This window comes from Triticum urartu, chromosome 3 (assembly GCF_003073215.2).
Source record: "Triticum urartu cultivar G1812 chromosome 3, Tu2.1, whole genome shotgun sequence".
Classification (NCBI taxonomy): domain Eukaryota; kingdom Viridiplantae; phylum Streptophyta; class Magnoliopsida; order Poales; family Poaceae; genus Triticum; species Triticum urartu.
The window spans coordinates 239,423,415-239,430,193 of NC_053024.1; positions in this window are offsets into that span (position 1 = coordinate 239,423,415).

The following is a 6,779-nucleotide window of genomic DNA, read 5'->3' on the forward strand; positions in this document are numbered from 1 at the left end:
AGTGAAGATTTGCTGGCTAGCACCGGTAGTTTTTTTCCTTCTGTGTTAGAGGGGTTACCCACGTTGTATCCTTGTGCCCCCTCTGTGATTGATTTCGTTCTTCTTCGCTTCATTTCGATCTCGCCATCCAACTTACGGCAGACAACGATTCCGCCCATCACCTTCTCGAGCATCAGGCCCTCCGGCTCACTACAGTTTCTCTTCACAAGCGCGATGCTCCTCCTGTCGTCGGCCCTTATGTTGTACAACGACCGGCCGATGAGCATCAGTCTGTTGTCAAGGTTGAGCTTCGCCAGGAAAACACGATCCACGGTGGCTGTGCCGACCGTGGCCAGCCATGTACGGCGCTATATTTGTGACCATCGACGGTCGCGGGCCGCTATTATGACCAGTAACAATGACAAAGATGCCTCGCTACAATGCGCGAACGAGGGCCACGACGACCACGTCGTCCTGCAACGGCTGCTCGGTCGCGTCCTTGTTGACGGCGACGCAGAGCACGTCGACGGCATCCCTCGTCACGGCGTCGATTGCCGCAACGAGGGCCGAATTGGGGTAGCCGTGGCAACCGCTTGGGGAAACCAAATGACCCCTGCAGAAGTAGCAAAGAAATTACCGGCATCATTGCCGAAGAGTCTTATCATTTAGTGAGTCAATGATAAAGATGACATAACTAGGCCGGTGGGGGTGATCCCCCCCCCACCCCCCCATGGTACTGACCAATATTGATCTAGGTTAAGGATATTATATAGAGCTCTTGTAATCCGCCGCACGGGATAAGATGATCAATTGTAAATCCTCACTGTTTTTAACCTCACCCGATATAGTGTTGATTTGTTGGCTAGCACCTGTGGTTTTTTCCTTTCTGTTGGAGGGGCTATCCACGTTACAAAACCCTAGCCACCGTCACTTGCACACCACACTGCCCCAGAGACGGTTGATCTCCATGATCGCTAACGGAGGCTGCATTGCCTGTACCAGGGTTCGTCCGCTGATCCTATTGATCGGCTGCTTTAGATAGTCTTTTTTTGATCCTTTGATCCGATTTTTTTTATTTCTGGATGATCGTCTTGTCTGGCATTTTTTTGGTTTTCCGATTCAAGATTGATTTACGTCGCCCACCGCCCGTCGACCCTTTGAATGGCTCTACTTCGACCTCGCGCGACTACAACAACGTCTTCTTTGACTCGGCAGCCTGTGCCAGTACGCAGCTCGGTCATCCGCGCATCGGAGTTGTGCCACCCATTAGGCGTGGCGGACGCGTGGATCATCGTCGTCCCGTGCCTTGTGGCCACTCATCCCCGCGCGGGCGTGGTTTGATGCTCGGGTGCACGAGTGACCCATGGATCATGTGTGCATGCCGTGCAGGTCCTGTTGCTCGCTCGTCGTTGCATCCCGTGCAAGTGTCACTACTTGCATGCTAGCTCGTCGTTGCATCCCGTGCAAGTGTCACTGCTTGCATGCTAGCACGTCATATGGGTCAGCTTCCACGATTGTGGTATGCTCCCATTCTACCGTTGTGGGTGCCTCCCGTATCTTCTCGGTTTCACATTCACTCATCACGGTGCGGGTGGATTGATCATCTGACCGCACGCTATCTATTTCATATATGCCCTGTGACCGATCTAATCAGCTGTTTGCATGCGTCTTGGCCAGTTCCACGAATATCATCATAAAATACTACGTGTGTCTCTTCACCGATTTAGTTGTAGGCTGTCGTTGTATCATCCCTTCAGACCGCCCGCAGGGCAGCAGCCCTAAGATTTTCCCGACGATTGCAATGACACGCGCCTGTCCCTGCATCGTCCCTTCACGCCGTAGCGCTGCGGCACACGGTCCACATCGCCGCCATGATATCTTCTCGTCATTGACCTAGCACGCACGCTGCCGCTACATTGTCCCTTTGAGCCGTGGCCGTGGCATGCAGTCCATCCCGTCATCCCCGCATGTTGCATGGTATATGCATCGCGCCACCTCCCTAGGCACGGGAACAACACCATCCATACTTGGTCTTCGTCATATTGTTGGGTTCTTCCTCGCCTACTTTGAGCACCACCGGCGCACTTCTACACGCGGTCGATGTGGCCCTTCACGGGCTACCTCTGGTTCCGCGGACCACATCTTCGTCTTTGTCTAACATCACCTCATCACCAGCATCGTCGTTATCTTTCCCGGCTACTTCATCTACTCCCACAATCGTGGGCAACATCGACACTTTCTACACCCGCCGATTTGTGCCACAATTGTTATCGATTTCTCCTCCGCTAGTCCCTCTCACATGGCGTACAACTCGTGTTCGTCCCCATCTATGCATATCTGGTGCTGGCAACACCGATGCATGCCTTCATCCACAACGTGTTCCCGGACATGACAAACCTGGTGCGACGCCTCATCAACACTGACTTCTTCCCGTCTGCGCATACCCGGTGTTGGCAACACCGACGATGCCCTCGTCCACGATGTGCCCCCGGGCTTGGCAAACCCGGTGCGACACCTTGTCAACACCATCCTCTTCATCGCGCAATACTGCACCCCTGACTACATGATGCTTCCTTGCGGTCGCAGCTCCACGACGACTACCTCGACACTGGCCACCCCGACTCAACATCGACCATGGCATCCCTCGCATGGCTCCCTCGACCACGACTACACCACCCTACGCTCCCGGTTACCTCGACATCGGCACAAAGGGCTACCGCCTTACTTGAGCAAACTCGTCGGTTTTCACTCCACCCATAACTTCCACGATGCATCGATCGGTACGACTGTGGGGGGGATGTCCGTCGGCTTTCACCCTTCGGATTCTTCTCCAGTCTCACTGCACCGCTACCGTAGTGACTGTGGGGCATGTTGAGTATCGTGATTGTTTAGGAAATGCAGAATAGTGTCCTATTTATACTATCTTGTTTTGTACTCCAAAAAGATCATGCACTCATTATATATACGCCTACGATGCTCAGAAATAATAATCGATTCTACCAATCTTCCCATTAATCCTCTTACAAGATCAACTCTTCTCGTGCCCAATTTTGAACTCTGCCATACATCATACTTTTCATGCTAAAAGATAGAGGTAATATCACCAGAAGTCATAGAACTTGTGTTGGATGTTTAATTTGGTGTTAGAGCTTCCAAAATACGGATTTGTGATCATCTAAGTTGTTGTAAGGTGCAAATACGGTGCTTTCTACTATACCCAGGCGTACACATTGCCTTGCCAGCGTGGCAGTGGCCCACATGTCAGTGAATGGGAGTACTTCCCGCAAAAAAAGGATGGGAGTACAATTTTTTTAGTTAACTCCCTGGATTTATTTTAGTTATATAGAGAATCCCAAGTGAAGAGTATAAAGAGAAAAAATAAATATTACGCAGAGAAAGGGCGGAGTTCGAACCAACATCCTTCTGATTGTGCGCTCGCCTGGTGAACATAACAATTTTTTTAGAGGGGTGGTGGGGGAGCATAAGGGCATGTACAATGGTTGATAAGATAGTCTTATCTTAAGTCTTGCATGTAATTTAGAGATGACAAAAAAACATGTCTACAATGAGTCATCTCTTAGCCTTATCTTCAATAACTAGCTATTCATAAAAACACGGTGAGACATATTGTGATAAGAGATCATCTCTTGTCTTCTCTTGAATAAGAGAGGACAAGTCTTTTCTTATGATTTCGCTCCCCTCCACCTCATCAATTATCCTACGTGGCATTCCTAAGATAGAACGATTGTTCATGCCCTAACAAAACTAATACTGTTGTTCAACTTTTTTTAGGCAATATTGTTGTTCTACGTGGGTAACTACATTTGTATCCATTTCCCTAAAACACGTGGGCTCAGCAACTCTATGTTCAGTGCAGCCCATTTCACACCTTTGTTTTTAAAAACATGTAGATACTACATCAATTATGATCTCAATAATAAAAATAACATTTAAACATTCATGTGTTATAAATATTTTAAATACAAATGAAATAACTTACTTTTCGTTTTTTCATGTATTATTTAAAAATATTTATATATTTAAAATTATAGTTATGAATTTTAAATTTTTTTGTATAATTTAAAATAATACAAATATTTGTAAAATTAAAATATACAATTTTAATTTTAATTATAAAAACATTTCAATAATTATACGCACATTTTTGTAGTTCAATGGTCATATAATCCAAAATATTCATAATTTAAATTTAAGCTACTGATATGGATATGGATAATCAATCATGTCTAATATTTCATTTTTGAATATAGTCGATGAGTAATAAAATTACATATCCTTATTAACTAGACATTTTAATTTTTTGGATACATTAAACATATTTATTTATAAACATTTTAAATTTCTGTATTAACTAAACATTTTTATATAATAAATAAGTTTATATTTAAATATGTTATTTACTAATTATCGTTTCTATGTACATTTTTAGCACATAAATATTTGAGCATGACTTTATTGCCTATGCTTTACAATTATCTTGTAGAAAATAGCATGTGCAAAATGGGTCGCGGTATCTGTAGCCCGTTTAAGCTCTGAACTGTGCTTGATTCAATAAGTGTAGTTATCCTTAATAGATACATGAACCTGAATGGCGTAGTGGCTATAGCGACTCGTGTGTTCATTCTTGGTTGCTGGTTCAAGATCTGTCGTCCACTTTATATCCAGAAACAAGCACGACAGTGGACACCCAGGCTTCTTCCCGCTTGGGATTCCTGGCCGTCGGATCTTCCTTTGATGCATTATGGACCGTATGATCTCGCCTTCGGATGACCTCAGCCGTCGGATCAAGCCTGGATCACTGCTACAATGAATAGTGATGAATAGTAGCCTCCATTCGATTTTTCTTACTGACTTTTCTTACTTCAGAATTACTTTACTACCTCACTGACATGTGGGGACCCTGGCTGGTGGGCCGCGTCGGTCAGCGTCTATGGCTGCGAGTGTGGCTAGTGCGGTTCGTCGGCGCCCTCCAGGTCGCGCCACCGCCTGTAAAACTGGGTGGCCACCTAGGGTATTTTAGACATTTCACGTGGTTAGGAAAATATCCAATAGCAAGGGCTGAGAGCCTAGCCGTCGCTCCCTTCCGCACTCTCGCGTCGCATCTCCTCCTCTCCCTCTCTCGAACCCTGACCCCGCGCTGGCACGGTCCCTGCCACGCCGCCGCCGCTGCTGCCTTCGCTCGCCGTCGCGTCCTCTCCTCCACCACGCCCCCTTGGTGCGCCGCCGCTGCCGCCTCCGCTCGCCGTCGCGTTCTCTCCTCCTCCACGCCACCTCCCACACCTCTCCAGCCAGCCTACTCCCTCCTTCCTTCCCTCCCCACTCCTCCCCATGTCCCTCGTTGCTGCACCACGCCCTCCCCCACCTTCAAAGGTAGCCTGGACCTGATCCGGAGGAAGAAGAAGAGGGCACAAGAAGAGGAGAACAAGAAAGCTTCCCCAACTTCCCCCTTCACCAAATATTTGTGATTTGATCATAAAGGTGAGATTCCCCATCATCTATGAGCTCTTATCCTCTGTAAGTGATGATTCTTGGAGAATAGGGCTAGGATTAGGAGCCCTAGGTGAGGGAACTAGGGGGGGGTCATTGTTGCTGCTGTTCTTAGGTATTCAGCTTCAGAAATCAGCAATGTCGAGTTCCTAGATGGCAAAATGAGAGGAGGAGCATGTGGAATGTTTTGTAGGTGTTGTTCCCATGATCGTTTTGAGTGGTCATTCACTCAATTTGGTTCAGCCGTTTAGCCGTGGCGATAAAAACAAGTTGCTGGGAATCATTGTTGCTGCTGTTCTTAGGTATTCAGATTCAGAAATCAGCGATTTCGAGTTCCTAGATGGAAAAATGAGGGGAGGAGCATGTGGAATGTTTTGTAGGTGTTGTTCCCACGATTGTGTTGAGTGGTCATTCACTCAATTTGGTTCAGCCGTTTAGTCGTGACGATAAAAACAAGTTGCTGGCTGTTTCTGCAAAGCAATAATTTTCTCATAGCTTTTGTCCATAGTGTTTCATGATATTTGAGGGTTCATAAATTGGTGTTATACAATGGTATGGCTACCTGGTATCTTATAGTTCATAAATCAATTCCATTTACTTGATTCCCATGAGTATTTTTGTTACTATGAACTTCAAAAGATGGCTGCTCAATATTTCTGAAAATGAATATAGCAGAGTAGTTTTTGTCGTTTCTGATGTGCAGGTACTCATCCAGGGGTGTGTTGTTTTTCAGGGGTCTATTTAGGGTTTGCTTGCTCGTCCATCTTGGTCGGGGTCTGTTTCTGCTCTTGGCTGCTGGGCTGGTATGTCGTGCCATTGCTGGTGCTCGAGGTTGCTTCACTCGTCTCTTTGAAGGTGATTCTTTACTCTCGCCTAGCCTCCTCTATGTCTTTTGAGGTTGTTGGGTTCATGAAGAAAGTGTTCAGAGGGTGTAGCTCTTATAGCATATCACAGAGAAAGTGTGCAAAGGGCGTGGCTCTCGTAGGTTAGGCGATCTTGTGCAGATTTTATCATCCGTGGTTTCTTTAGTTCAGGCACGGATGAACATCAAGATGCAGAAAATGAATATAGGCTTGACTTTGGTTTTATTAGGTGTCTTAAAAATCGAGTTTGACTTTAGTTAAGGCAAGGATGAGCATCAGGATCTAATTGTGTTTGATTTACCTATTCAGTGAAGTTGAATCGGTGCTCTGGAGATGTCATGTCTAGGTTATTGCACACGGATAAGAGTTCTCATATTCCGTTACGATGATGGAGATATCCAGCATCTTTTAAAAATAATGTTACAATAT